The sequence below is a fragment of the Eutrema salsugineum genome, unplaced genomic scaffold (genome assembly GCF_000478725.1).
Source record: "Eutrema salsugineum unplaced genomic scaffold, Eutsalg1_0 scaffold_4, whole genome shotgun sequence".
In the NCBI taxonomy this organism is placed as follows: domain Eukaryota; kingdom Viridiplantae; phylum Streptophyta; class Magnoliopsida; order Brassicales; family Brassicaceae; genus Eutrema; species Eutrema salsugineum.
The window spans coordinates 350,132-365,075 of NW_006256686.1; the positions used below are offsets into that span (position 1 = coordinate 350,132).

The following is a 14,944-nucleotide window of genomic DNA, read 5'->3' on the forward strand; positions in this document are numbered from 1 at the left end:
AATCCATGGTGAGGGCAATCACGTTCATACTCCTTAAAACGTTCCCAGGCTTCATAGAAAGGTTTAGTCGGTCCTTGCTGAAAGCTTGAAATCTTGGTTCTCAACAAGTTCGACCTTGACTTAGTATAGAAGTAATTCAGGAAAGCAGTTTTACATTCTTCCCAATTAGTAATCGATCCTGCATGCAAAGATTTCAACCAACGGTGAGCTTTGTCTGCTAATGAAAAAGGGAACAACTTACACTTTAAATAGTCTGCTGGAACTTGGTTTGTTCTCATCATGCTGCAAATTTCTTCAAAGAGCTCGATATGGTCCATTGGATGTTCAGAAGGAACTCCATGGAATTGGTTTGGTTTCACCAATGAGATGATTTGAGGCTTGACTTCAAACTCATTCCGGTTTGGAAATGGAGCTTGAATTGCGGATCGGTTCTGAAAATTTTGAGTAAGTGCATCAAAATCAGCTATGCGATGGTTCCTGGCTTGTCTTCGGTGTTGATTTGCTGGCTCAACAGGGCGGTTAACGCGACCATTCGGCTGCATCCCCTGGTGGTCACCATCAGCTGCATTGATAGGTGCATCAAGGCCTTCACGTTCTTCTCTCTTGCGGTTTTGATGGTTTCTTGGAGGAACCTTATCCTCTTCTCCATCTTGTCGAGCATGATCACCTTCTCTGTTTTCGTTCTCTTCATTTTCTCCATGTTCGGACCCATCTTGGTCCATGTTTGAAGCTCGGTTAACAGGATCTCCAGGCTGGTCGTCGTTTGCCATTCCTTGCGTTCGTCTAAGTCTTCGAAGTTCTCTTTCGTGTCTGTATATCTCGTCTAGAATTGGAATGTTTTCTACAGGTCTACGCCTGGTATTCATGTAATTCAGAGAAAAACAAAAGAAGGGAAAGATAATTCAGCAAACTTTAAGAAAGAACTAGAGATCAGGTGTCTAGAACAGAAATTAGAACAAGAAAAATAACAAAGGCAGCAAAACAAATCCCCAGCAATGGCGCCAAACTCTTGATGCGTGTCAACTGCATGAGGGAACAAGTTTTACCCTTAACAAAAACAAATGAAAGCCGCAAGTGCACAGCTAATCAGTTGTAGTACTTAGGGATCGAATCCACAGAGATTTGTGTGCCTAGTATTCTTCTACGGTTTCTAACTTTATGTCTAGACTAAATTGGTTTTAGGGGTTGGTTGTTTGTCACAGACTAAACTAAAACGAAAGAAAGCAAATAAATCTATCCTAAAGAGCAAGTAGAGAAATCGAATGAAAGCAAATGAAACAAGCAAAATATCGAACTAAAGTAAATAAAATGCAGATCTAAATAAACAAGTAGAAATCGATTGATTTGTAAACTATGGCTAAAAACGCTGAGCTTTTGAGAACTCTACAGGGATCATTATCGGTTTTAACACTAGGGATTATAGATTGGGATTGACGGGTATCAAAATATAGGGTTCTAGAGCTAGAGTACGGCGGTATGACTACATCACTGTCGTGATCATAACCAACTGTTTCTCGCAACCCTGACCAGTAGGTTTCCACTCTGGCCCTGGAAGGGAGAGAACGCAAGAGCTGCAGGTGGGTTTCCACTCCTACGGAAAAATCGCGGGTTTCCATTAGGTCTGATACTTAATGAAAACTTTCGCAACACTAATTATCTAGATCAGGTACTAGGTGATCAATCAAGCATACCTGCAATAATAACGAGAATAAACAGAGAACAAAGTTAAAATCCCAGATCTATAAACCTAGATGGCTAACACCGAACTAAATCCCATATTTCTGAAGCCCAAAGTCATTCTCAGCCTCAATTTTGGAACCCCAGAGACCATGGAGTATTGAAGACTATAAATACTTGTCATTTAGGTTGTTTTTAGATACCACCCTTCATACTTTACAGAAACCCTTTTTCCTTTAGCCGTTTTTATGCGATTTTTGTAGAAGATTGTTCAAGTCTGAGTTCTTCAATAGAGAAGATTTCTTCATCTCTTTTCTTTACTGTTTTTACTTTTATTAAAACCAATGAAGATGTCGACCTCCGCCATGTCTGAGTAGATCCCGAGTTGGGCTTAGGGTTCCCGAAAGGGGCTCTCATAATCGATTAAGACATCTAGGTTTATAGATCTGAGATTTCAACTTTGTTCTCTGTTTATTCTTTTTCTTATTGCATGTATGCTTGATTGATCACCTAGTATCTGATCTAGATAGTTAGTGTTGCGAAAGTTTTCATTAAGTATCAGCCCTAGAATGAAACAGGCGATTTTTCCGTAGGATTGGAAACCTACCTGCTGCGAGATCGTGAGTATTGACGAGTCTTGTGCAGCTCTTGCGTTCTCTCCCTTCCAGGGCCAGAGTGGAAACCTACTGGTCAGGGTTGCGAGAAACAGTTGGTTATGATCACGACAGTGACCTAGTCATACCGCTGTACTCTAGCTCTAAAACCCTATATATCGATATCCGTCAATCCCAATCTATCTACCTTAGTGTTAAAACCGATTATGATCCCTTAGAGTTCCCAAAATCTCAGCGTTTTTAGCCATAGTTTACAATCCAATCGATTTTTACTTGTTTATTTAGATCTGCATTTTACTTGCTTTACTTGCTTTCCATTCAATTTTTCTACTTGCTTTCTAAGATAGATTTATTTGCTTTCTTTAAGTTTTAGTTTAGTTCGTGATAAAAAACCAACCTTTAAAACCCAATCTAGTCTAGACATAAAGTTAAAAACCGTAGAAGAATACCAGGCACACAAATCTTTGTGGATTCGATCCCTAAATACTACAACTGATTAGCTGTGCACTTGCGGCTTTCATTTGTTTTTGTTAAGGGTAAAACTTGTTCCCCCACGCAGTTGACACGCATCAAGTTTTTGGCACCGTTGCCGGGGATTTGTTTCGCTGCCTTTTGTGATTTTTATTGTTTTAACTTCTGTTCTAGACACCTGATCTCTAGTTCTTTCTTAAAAGTTTTGCCGAATTATCTTTTCCTTCTTTTTTTTTCTCTGAATTGCATGAATACCAGGCGCATACCTGTAGAAAACATTCCAATTCTAGACGAGATAGACAGACACGAAAGAGAACTTCGAAGACTTAGAAGAACGCAAGGAATGGCCAACGATGACCAGCCTGGAGATCCTATTAACCGAGCTTTAAATATGGACCAAGACGGGTCCGAACATGGAGAAAATGTAGAGAATGATCACAGAGGAGGTGATAATGCTCGACAAGATGGAGAGGAGGATGAGGTTCCTCCGAGAAACAACCAGACCCGCGAGAGAGAAGAGCGTGAAGACCTTGATGCACCCATCAATGCAGCCGATGGTGACCACCAAGGAATGCAGCCGAATGGACGCGTTAACCGTCCTGTTCCACAAGCAAATCAACACCAAACACAAGCCAGAAACCACCACATAGCTGATTTTGATGCACCTACTCAAAATTTTCAGAACCGATCCGCAATTAAAGCTCCATTTCCGAACCGGAATGAGTTTGAAGTCAAGCCTCAAATCATCTCATTGGTGAAGCAAAACCAATTCCATGGAGTTCTATCTGAACACCCAATGGACCATATCGAGCTCTTTGAAGAAATCCGCAGCATGATGAGAACAAACCAAGTTCCAGCAGACTATTTAAAGTGTAAGTTGTTCCCTTTTTCATTAGCAGACAAAGCTCACCGTTGGTTGAAATCTTTGCCTGCAGGATCGATTACTAATTGGGAATAATGTAAAACTGCTTTCCTGAATCACTTCTATACTAAGTAAAGGTCGAATTTATTGAGAACGAAGATCTCAAGCTTTCAACAAGGACCTACTGAATCTTTTTATGAAGCCTGGGAACGTTTGAAGGAGTATGAACGTGATTGCCCTCACCATGGCTGGATCAAGCCTGCTGAGCACATTTTACCGAGGTTTGCAACAAAAATACAAACTTTCACTTGATACAGCTAGCAATGGAGATTTTGGACAAAAGACGATAGCCCAAAGAAGAGCCCTCATCGAAAATTGGGCTCAAGCCAATAGCAATGATTTTCCTGAATACGATCGCTCGACGAAACAAACCGGAACGGACAACAAGGAGATAACCGAATTGAAGAACATAATGAGCCAGATTCTGAAGAGCAACAATCGCCCAATCCATGCTTGTGAGACCAACAATGTCGCAGAAGATGAAGGACCTAGTGATATCGATCACATTAATCAAGCCTTTCAAGAAGAAGAGGTGAACTATGTAGGAGCCCTAGTACCATATCAAAATCGCTTCAACAATAGTTTCAACAACAACTTCCAGAATGCAAATTACAACAATCTCTCTTACCACAATCCAAATGTGGAGAATCCTCAAGAACAGTACTACCCACCTCAGCAAAAATCCTTCCAAAACAAGTTCCAAGGTGGAAACTTCCGAGGGATAGGAGCTTATCAACCGCGACAGCCATATAACTACCAAGGTACGGGTTTTAACAATCAATTTGTACAACAGCAAGGAGTCACGACGAACCAGCTAGCTTCACAAATCGGTAGACTTGAACAGTCCATCCAACAGCTCGTTATGACGAACGAAAAAGCATCTAAAGACATAAACGTGAAAGTTGACTGCATGTACAATGACCTGAACGGGAAGTTTGAAGCTTTATCTTCGCACGTCAAAAAGCTAGACGTGCAAGTTGCCCAAACAGCCGACTCTATGAAGAGGCAAAGTGGAGTTCTTCCAGGAAGAGTTGAAGATAATCCTAAGAGGTTTTGCAACGCCATAACCACATTGCCCGAAGAAGAGGCAAGAGCCGATGGAGAGAAATAAGAAACCCCAATCTTTTACCACTTTACAAGGATGTCGATGCCAAGCAGCCACCGTTTAAGGTACCTCAACGATCACCATTTCAAAGGCTTACAAAAGCCGATGATCCGGGACATTTTGTCTTCCAATGTTTCAGTTCAGGAATCAGTTTCACAGACTGCCTGTGCGATTCCGTAGCCAATGTCAACATCATGTCAAAGACATTTGCCGAAAAATTGGGTATAAAAACCTTAAGGACATCGACGGTTAAGGTTATCTTTGGAGATTCATCTCAAAAAGATACTGAAAGGGTGATTCATGATCTACAAGTTCTAGTGGGAGACAAGATTTTTCCAGCAGATTTCCAAGTCCTGGAGATGGATAAAGACAAGGAGAGGCCACTCATTTTCGGGAGACCATTCCTAGCTACCGTAGGAGCAGTAATCGATCACGCAAACCGGCATGCTGTTTTCCTCAATATGGATCGCAGAATGTTTTACCCGACTATCCTCGATGATTTTCCAAGCAAAGGAAACCGGCCAAAAGAGGAAGAAAAGGAGAAGCCGAAAGCTTTTGCAAAAATCAAGATCATCATTCCACCGGACGCAACATAAACTAGTGAGGACCAAATCCAGGAGCTGATCGAAAACACAAAAAGGGTTTTAAACAATGTTAAAGTCTGAAAGAAGAGTAAAGGAAAGAAGACGGTTCCTCAAGGAGAAGAAATAAAACCTCCAGCGACCGGAAGTGATAAGGGCACATCAAGTGGAGTGCCATTCAAATCAGCCTGATTCTTCATGCCAACGTCGAGCTAAACGACTTAAAACAAAAGCGCTTAATGGGAGGCAACACATTTAGGTACTCTTTCTTTTAGTTTTCTTTTCATTTTTACAATTTATGCTTTCTTTTTCTTTTAAGTTTCAGATATTTTATAAAACAAAAACACAAAAAATCAGAAAATTAGAAAAACCAAGAAGAAAAGGGTAGGTTTTTAGCTGCTCGGCCCGGCAAAGACCAGAAAGTTGGACAAAGGCCGCAGGAGAAAGGGCCGCGGTCGCGACCAACCGACCCGCGGCCAAGGGAACATCGACCGCGGCACCAGGAATGTGACCGCGGCCAAGCCCTCAATCGCCACGGTCGCACGTCTCCTGACCGCGGCCGTTGGTCGTTGAGACGAGAATGCGGATTTCCGCTGCTTTTTGAAAGTTTCCGGAGACTTCCGGTGACTTCTGGAGTATTCCCGGTAAAGCCTGTTAAGATTTTCCGTAAGTTTTAAACCTCCGTTGCGTACAAAACAAGAAAGGTAAGTTCCCGTAAACTTATGAATTCCCTTTAAAGAAAGGAAATGTACTTTTTGGATCAAAACTCCTTTTTCTCTTCTCTTCCAACAGACTTGGAGAATTAGGAGATAGAACACCTTTTTCAATTCTTAAGCTTTTTAAGAGATTCTTGGCTCAAACCTCACTCTTTTTCAAAGCTGATTTCAATTCTGCCATCAAATCTCTCTTTCCAGCAAGTGATTAGTATTGGGTAACCTATAGATTTGACATTGAAATTGCTCTTTAAAACCGATTTTTAGAAGATTTATATGTTGAGAACTACTCGATTTCTTTGATTTAATGTCAATTCTGCTTGCTCATGGTTTTAATTAATCTCTTTATACTAGTATTAGTATAAGTGATCTTAATGTGTTAAAATCAGCATCCATATTCACACTTTTCCCAAGAATCATTTCGTTTTGCAGAAAAATGGAACAAACAAGATCCCGAAGAAGCCTTCGCACTGGTGACAGCTCTGAGGACATTCCCGATGATGCTACTCTAGGAGAGTACATGCTGAACCAAGCCAGACCGAGAAGAAGAAACTATGTGATGAGATTGCTCCAGCACTCAAGAGAAACACGAGCAGCTCCTGAGCCACCACAGGTTCGATACATTGGCAAGGAGATAAACCCGAGAGTGGACTATGCAAGACGTTTCAAGAAGCTGAACATCAAACCCACGCCTTGCATTGAGTATCATACACTTGAGATGCTTGGAATTAAAGAAGATGTAATCTGGTACATCGATGCACTTAAGCTGAGACCCTACATGGAGCTGAACCTTCCAACTTATCCTGAGCTAGTCCGCGAATTCTTAGCAACTCTTACACTCCACCACACGAAGATGAGGAACCCAAGAGCATCAGATGGCATCTTGTCATTCTCTATCCACGGACAGCCTTACTCGCTCACCATTTCTGAACTTTGTGAGGCTTTTAAGCTTCCATACACCGATGGCATTTACCTTGAAGATGAACCCGATTTTAACTTGTTGAGAGAGATGGGTCATGGAGTCTATGATAGCGGGAGATCCAAGTCAGCCCTTCTTACTCATCCTGCAGTGAGAGTTGTGCACAAACTCTTAGCACACACGATTTTCTCTAGAGCCAACATGGGATGTGTTTTGAAGACCGAACTCATTACACTTCAGATGCCATTTATGGACGACCCACGACTTGCCTGCTTTGCCTGGATCATAGCACAGAACATGGTAAAGGTGAAGCATGATTTACATGGTTGCGATTTCTCATATGATGATCCACTCCCCGATGTCTGGTATGACCTACTTTATCTCTCTCGTGATCACACTATCTCTCGTGCCGCTTTCGATCCAGACAGATTTGGTTACAAGTATTGCACTGGCACTGAGGAGCACCAAGTCAGCTTGCCTTCACCATCAGTCTCGAGATTGTGTAACGGAGGACGTCCGCGATGGACTCCAGAACCCGATGATTTTCTGCCATCTGTACTTCGTCTACCATTCACCATTGGTCAATACATAGTGGCCAAGGCAAAGCGTGATGCAGCTGCGGCCCGTGCTCACTTTCTGCCATCTGTTTCGACCGGCCACACCTCATCATCTACATCATCGCACACACATTCTGATCTGGAGCGCAGAGTTGAGAGACAGGGACGACGCTTTCAGCGCGTTGTCACTTTCCTACAGGAGCAGCACCAGTTCGCAGCAGACACATCGGAGGATGAGTGATTGATCATTTTCTTTTCTTTTATCTTACGTTATTTCGCTTTTACTCACCATCTTCTCACCAACTTTTTCACCCTGGGGACAGTGTGATTTAAGTCTAGGGGAGGATGTCTATCCGTACTAATCATTTTCTTGCTTTCGCTTTCAAATTTCAAGCACTTTTTAAATTTTAATATGTAACCTATTCGACATTGAGTATTTTTCAACGGTTGGATCTCAAGATATTCCATTAGCCTCGGAGCCACTCGAAGACGGCCAGCAAATCATGCGACTGCGGCCAACAGTCCATTCCCCGCGGTCACAAGCCTCCCGACCGCGGCCAGCCACCTATTTCCTGCGGTCACGTCACTCCCGACCGCGGCCGGCTAACTCCAAACTAAAGCCCATATTTTTGAAGCCCAAAGTCATTCTCAGCCACAATTCCGGAACCCTAGAGACCGTGGAGTATTGAAGACTATAAATACTTGTCATTTAGGTCGTTTTTATATACCACCCTTCATACTTTACAGAAACCCTTTTTCCTTTAGCCGTTTTTATGCGATTTTTGTAGAACATTGTTCAAGTCCGAGTTCTTCAATAGAGAAGCTTTCTTCATCTCTTTTCTTTACTGTTTTTAATTACTTTTATTAAAACCAATGATGATGTCGACCTCAGCCATGTCTGAGTAGATCCCGAGTTGGGCTTAGGGTTCCCGAAAGGGGATCTCATAATCGATTAAGACATCTAGGTTTATAGATCTGGGATTTCAACTTTGTTCTCTGTTTATTCTTGTTGTTATTGCATGTATGCTTGATTGATCACCTAGTATCTGATCTATATAGTTAGTGTTGCGAAAGTTTTCATTAAGTATCAGCCCTAGAATGAAACAGATGATTTTCCGTAGGAGAACCTACCTGCGGCGAGATCGTGAGTATTGACGAGTCTTGTGCAGCTCTTGCGCTCTCTCCCTTCCAGGGACAGAGTGGAAACCTACAGGTCAGGGTTGCGAGAAACAGTTGGTTATGATCAAGACAGTGACGTAGTCATACCGCCGTACTCTAGCTCTAGAACCCTATATATCGATATCCGTCAATCCCAATCTATCTACCTTAGTGTTAAAACCGATTATGATCCCTTAGAGTTCCCAAAAGCTCAGCGTTTTTAGCCATAGTTTACAATCCAATCGATTTTTACTTGTTTATTTAGATCTGCATTTCAATTGCCTTAGTTCGATATTTTACTTGCTTTACTTGCTTTCCATTCGATTTTTCTACTTGCTTTCTAGGATAGATTTATTTGCTTTCTTTAAGTTTTAGTTTAGCTCGTGATAAAAAAACCAACCTTTAAAACCCAATCTAGTTTAGACATAAAGTTAAAAACCGTAGAAGAATACCAGGCATACAAATCTCTGTGGATTCGATCCCTAAATACTATAACTGATTAGCTGTGCACTTGCGGCTTTCATTTGTTTTTGTTAAGGGTAAAACTTGTTCCCTCACATAGTTGACACACATCAATCTACACCTGGCAAATGGATCCCGGTGCCAGCCCCACTGTCCAAGTTTTCTCTCCAACATCGAGATCAGCACCGGCCATTTACATCCTGATGTCAGCACACACGCCCAAGACAAGCTTCAGGACATTTTACACTGGCCACAACATCGGACAAATGCATCTCGGTGTAGGTGCTTCAGCGTTTTTAAGAGTTTTCTTTCCGGGTCAATACCCGGTTTGTCCCGGGTTGACCCGGAAATTAGGAGAAAACTATAAATACTTTTTAGGGTTTTACCCTTATGATTATCTCATTTTTCCTTAAGCTTTTTGCCTCTTTTGTGAAAGAACACACTTTGAGAGAGATATCTCCATTTTCTTGTTGAATCAAGAGAGTTTAAGAGCTTTAATCACCATTTCATCTATCATCCATCTATCATTTCTCATCAACTAATCTTGCTTGTATACCCATCTTGCAAAAGCATCAAGGGAGATAATTGATGGTGATCTTGATGTGTGGTGTCGAGGGTTGTCAAGTTTTACCCTAATTGAAATCAATAGCCGCAAGTGCACAGCTGATCAATTGTAGTACTTAGGGATCGAATCCACAGGGAAGGAGGATCTTTTTCTGCAAAAAGCCTTTGAAATAAGTTAAAGTAAGGAAGTCTAGAACAAAAACGGTTTAGTGGGGGTTTGGTAGTGTGTTTAAAATCTAAAAACAAAATATTAAAAGAGAGTGCAGAAATCAAATGGCGTAATAACTAAACTTAACGAAAATAACTAAAAATCATAAAAACGGATATTCTAATGCTTAAATGAAAATGAACTAAAAAGGAAAGGCAATATTGAACTAAAGCTTTAAGAAAAATCGCAGGAAATCAATGGAGAAAAGGCGTTGGGGTTAAGGGAAGTTTTCTCAGGGGTACGAACGATTTAAAACATTGCTAGAGAGTAAATTTTGTAAGATCTTAGCTTAAACTTTTCGAACTGGAGTCACGGACATATGAATACGCCACTGTCGTGATCATAGACAACTATCTCACTCAACCCTGACCAGTAGGTTTCCACTCTGGCCCTGGAAGAGAAGAGATGCATTATGTTTAAGACTCGTCCTAATTCACAAATCGCCCATAGGTAGGTTTCCACTCCTATGTTTGTTTTGCTCTCCCAAACTAGATCTGATACCTGATGAACACTTTCGTGTCACCAAGCATCTGGATCAGATTGTAGTTCATGACGCTACTCTCATGCAGTAAAAACGAATTCAGAAGAAAAAGTTCTAAGATTCAGCTCAATAGCCAATGGAATCCTCACCGAACATATAAATCCCCATCAAAAATCCCTTAATCCCAACAATAAAACTACTCAGACATAATGAACGAAATTAAAGAGATAATATTAAGAAGTAGAATAGAAACCGAAATTAATAAAGAAAGAACAAGGGTTCAAGAGAACAAATATCTCTCTCCCTAAAAGCTAAAGCAAAAACAATAAGAATATGAAGTAAATAATTCGGTTCTCTAAGGTTACACGATTTCTAGGGCTCCTAAGACATGTATTTATAGTGCTCAAGACCTCTCTGGACGTCACTTAGGGTTTCTCCAAATGTGGGCTTCAGAAATGGGCTTTTTGGGCTCGGAGGTTAAAGGCCGCGGTCGGGACAAGTGTGACCGCGGTGGATGAGTGATTTGCCGCGGTCGGGATACTCCTGACCGCGGGAAAATGCTTGTTGGCCGCGGGTGGAAGTGCTGGCCAGCTGGTTTATGGGACATCTTGCTCTTCGCGTATCTTTTGATTGAACCGTTGGATTGCCAAGCTGTAAAGTGCACTGGAAAGCTGATACTTCCATCTTTAAGGTCTCCAAATTTGAGCTGGATCAGACGGTGAGAAGGCCTTCAATCAGGGGTGAACTTCTGACGGTTTGACTCTGAGCTGAAATCTGGTTTTCTATCCATTTTGTTAAGGTTTTCCCTAAAGTTACCTGAAAAGAGTCTTGAAACTACAAATACTAGAAAAACGTAATAAAAGTACTTAAAAGCAATTAAAAACATAGAAGAGGTATTTCAAAACGATCCATAAAAGTGGTTAAAATACGGTGTTACCAATAATCATGATTAGTGAGTAGTCACCTCATTAGAGTTCTAGATATTTCTGATGATTCTAAATATGTGATAATGAATTTGCTATATCCAGAGACGTGTGAGAAAGTTACAGCACCCATTTCGTGTTTTAAACAACAAAACTGTTAACAACATGTTGCTTCACATAAAATTAATGAAATGGTCCAACCTGAATCATGTTTCTGTGTATTTAGTAATACCATGACTGCTATAATGCACTTGTCTTTTGTCAAAGATGTCAAGGACATCGCAGGTATAGAAGAGAAGCAACAAGAGCCCAAACCACCAAAGATGAATGGCGTTAACAAATGTGAAAAAATGGATTTCACAAAGATGAATGATCAACATCAAACCTTTGAGAGGAGTCATTTCCTATTTACTGATCAAAGAAGAACCACCAGACAATCCAAAGCAATCCCACCTGAACCGAGATGGAGAAATGACCCAAGGTAAATTTCTAGACTCACATCTTTACCATGATACTAACTTGCTCTATCTTTGTGCAGATGAACTAGTTTCGAGGACAAAACCATTTCAAGAGGGAGGGTATGATGCGGACATCAACCCATCAAGACGACTCATGGTGATCTCAACACTTGGAAGAACCAGGTGCAACGGACATGAGAGTCTAGCCAAGGGTAAAGGAGAGACGATCTCCCTTGTTGAACAAGTTAATGGCAGAGGGGAGACGACTGTCATTAATTTGTTCTCTCTAGACTCCTATCCCATCACCAAGAAGCCATTCGATCACTCAATCTTAACCGGACCAACCCAAAGAGGAGGCAACCAATCTATTGAAGTCTCTGCTCAACCCAAAAAGAGCCACAAGCCTTGTCCAAGCCAAATGAAGTCCAAGAACAAGTATTCCACCCCAACTACCACTTGGATTACATTCTTAGCTCATCCAGAGCACGCCTCAAAGTGGAATCAGTCAAACTAGAGTTCAGATGAAGGAGATATTAAGTTTATAAATCTGGTGATTGATAACACCTGGTTTTGACCATTTTTATGGATCACTCTCAGTATCTTATGCAGGTGTTTTCAATCACTTTTTAAGGTAAGTGTTTTCCATGCTTTAGAGTTATAAAAGACTTTTCAGGTTATTTAGGCAAAAGCAATGCAAATTAGAGAAAATTCCACTTTTGACCAATTTCGGACGTTCAGAAATTTCACATCCGATGAAGACTTTGGCACCGTCTGATAAGCCCAAATTTGGACACAAGATATAGGACACAACCGGATTTCCATTGCAAGTAGAATCAAAGCAATCTAAACGGTTGGATCATAAGTTATTTCCAATTTACTTAAGACATGTTCTGCAGTCTCGCGAAAAAAGCAAGAGGAATAATGAAGTTTGGGAATCATAGACCAACCACCGCGGTCCAGGAGCTCGTGACCGCGGTGAACACCATCCTGGCCACGCCGGAGAGCCTTCACCCACGGTGGACCAGAATTTACCAGCCTTGGAGAGCCCAATTCTGCGACAAGCTTATAAACGGCCCAATAGCCTGTTTTCAAACCCAACTCATTCTCTCTGAAAAAGAAGCCCTAAGGATGACCAGAAACACTTGGAGACCTATAAATATGTATTTCAGAAGACCTATTTTCGTGTGTGCTCCTTTCCCTTTGATAGGGAGGCACCAAACTTTTGTTTCTTAGGTTTCGATTAGGGAGATAGAGATTTTTCTCTTGAACCTTTGTTCTTTCTTTTCATCAATCTATTCAGTTTCTGCAATCTCTTTTACTTTACTGCTTTTCTATTTCAAAACCAATGATGATGTTGTCAAGCTCAGCCATGTCTGAGTAGTCACCTTGCTGGGTTAAGAGGACCATCAAAAGGGACCCCATGACCGATGACATCTAGGTTTTTTAGGTTAAAGGATTTCGATTTTAAATGATTCTCCCATTCATCCAAATCTCGATGCGGTAACGCTGGAGTAGCTAACCAGTGTCTGATCCTAGGCTAAATCCGAGCCACGAGAGTGTTGTATCTGGGTTGCCTGAACTGGATCTTATGGACGTCACCGTCGTAGGAGACGAAAGCTACCTACGGAGGATACGTAAGCCGAGATGGATATCGAGCTAAAATGCATGATCTTATTCTGGCATGAGAGCGAGAGTTAATTGCCAATGACAAGTTATTAGATGATTAGGGTGACGAGAGTTGGCTAATCTTACAAGTGTTTATCCTAGTTTCAGAATCATAGAAAATCCTTACCTAGATTCCTTGTGTCATAGATCATGAACCCTAGAGAGAAACCCTAATGCCAAGCACGTTTTTCATCTTTGTTTTGATCTATTTTTATTTCCTGTTTAGTTTAGTATAAATGGTGACACCAAAACCCCACAAACCCCCCCCCATTGGTATTTGATTTCGATTACTAATACAGTTTGTAGTATCTGCAGAAAAGACAACTCTCCATGTGGATCGACACCCTAAATATTACAACGCACGGCTGTGCACTTGCAGACACTAGGGTTTATAAATGTAGAACTATTTTTTGACAGCAACCCTAGCAGGCATCAGTGATCCTCAACTTACCCGATTTAGACATATCCGCCTTAATTGGAGAAGTACAACTAAATCAAGAGGAATTAAGTTGTAAACCGACTTTTTCTAGAATCTTGACTCATCAGATAATCACGGAGAATTGGAATCAGACCAAGATAAGTCTTGGTTTAGGAGATATTCAATTTCTAAACCAATGGGCCGGATCCTCCACTTGCCTTATTTGGAACCTTCCGGGTTTTGGAGACTTCAAACATATCAGTGGCGCCCAGGAGACTCTGAGTTATTTCTAGAAGCCTTCCACAACATCCTAAGGTGCACCAACACGCATTGGATCAGGAGGATCCTCCCACACCTTCACTTTCCATATCCGGCGCCGAGCTTACCTTATTTGCCTTTTTTGGAGCCAAAAGAAATCAAACAGCAACGGCTTTTTCCCTCATCACTTGTGCGCCTTCTGAAGACTTATTTAATGAACCTAGACGTCCCAAGACACCACCAATTCGCACCAAAGATTTCAAGACTCAAGGCAGCTCACAACTTGCATAATTTGGACAGATTTTCCCTTCAATGTTTCAACGGCTCTGTTCATTTATTTTGTGCGATTTCTTTTGCTTTTCTGGCTTATTACCGTTGTCCTTGAGCCCATGTATAGGCTCAGTTCGTTCCTCATTGTAAATCACCCTTGATCATTTGAAAGTAATAAAAATGTTGTGTTCTTTTTTCACAAGTCTGTCTGTCTTTGTATTTATGCTCTTTAGATTTCAAAGTGTGTGATTCAATTTGAGTCAATAGAAACCCACGGTATAGGAGTGTTTTTTTTTATTCAATACTCTTAGTCGTGCCATTGATTGAGTGAGTCAATCATCCTATCATCATCTTCACCTCGACTTCATTCCACCTTCTGCAAAGATAATCTTTGAATCTCTTGATCATTGAGTGATCATAAGTTGGAGTGATTCCGATCTGGTCTTCTTCATAGCGATCTGGTCTTGCTTAACTTCTTGAGGAGTTAAAGGGACCAAAGTAGTTTTCTTGCCATGATAGT

The 14,944-nt window shown here is 41.2% G+C and overlaps 1 non-coding gene and 1 pseudogene across 1 annotated transcript; one reads left to right on the forward strand and one right to left on the reverse strand.

The window, feature by feature from the left end:
- On the forward strand, nucleotides 1-101 carry LOC112084916 (annotated as a pseudogene).
- Nucleotides 102-3,768: 3,667 nt separating this feature from the next.
- LOC112084878 lies at nucleotides 3,769-3,875 on the reverse strand. Its single transcript, XR_002898535.1, has one exon. It is a non-coding gene; the product is annotated as a small nucleolar RNA R71 (small nucleolar RNA).
- Nucleotides 3,876-14,944: the final 11,069 nt, after the last annotated feature.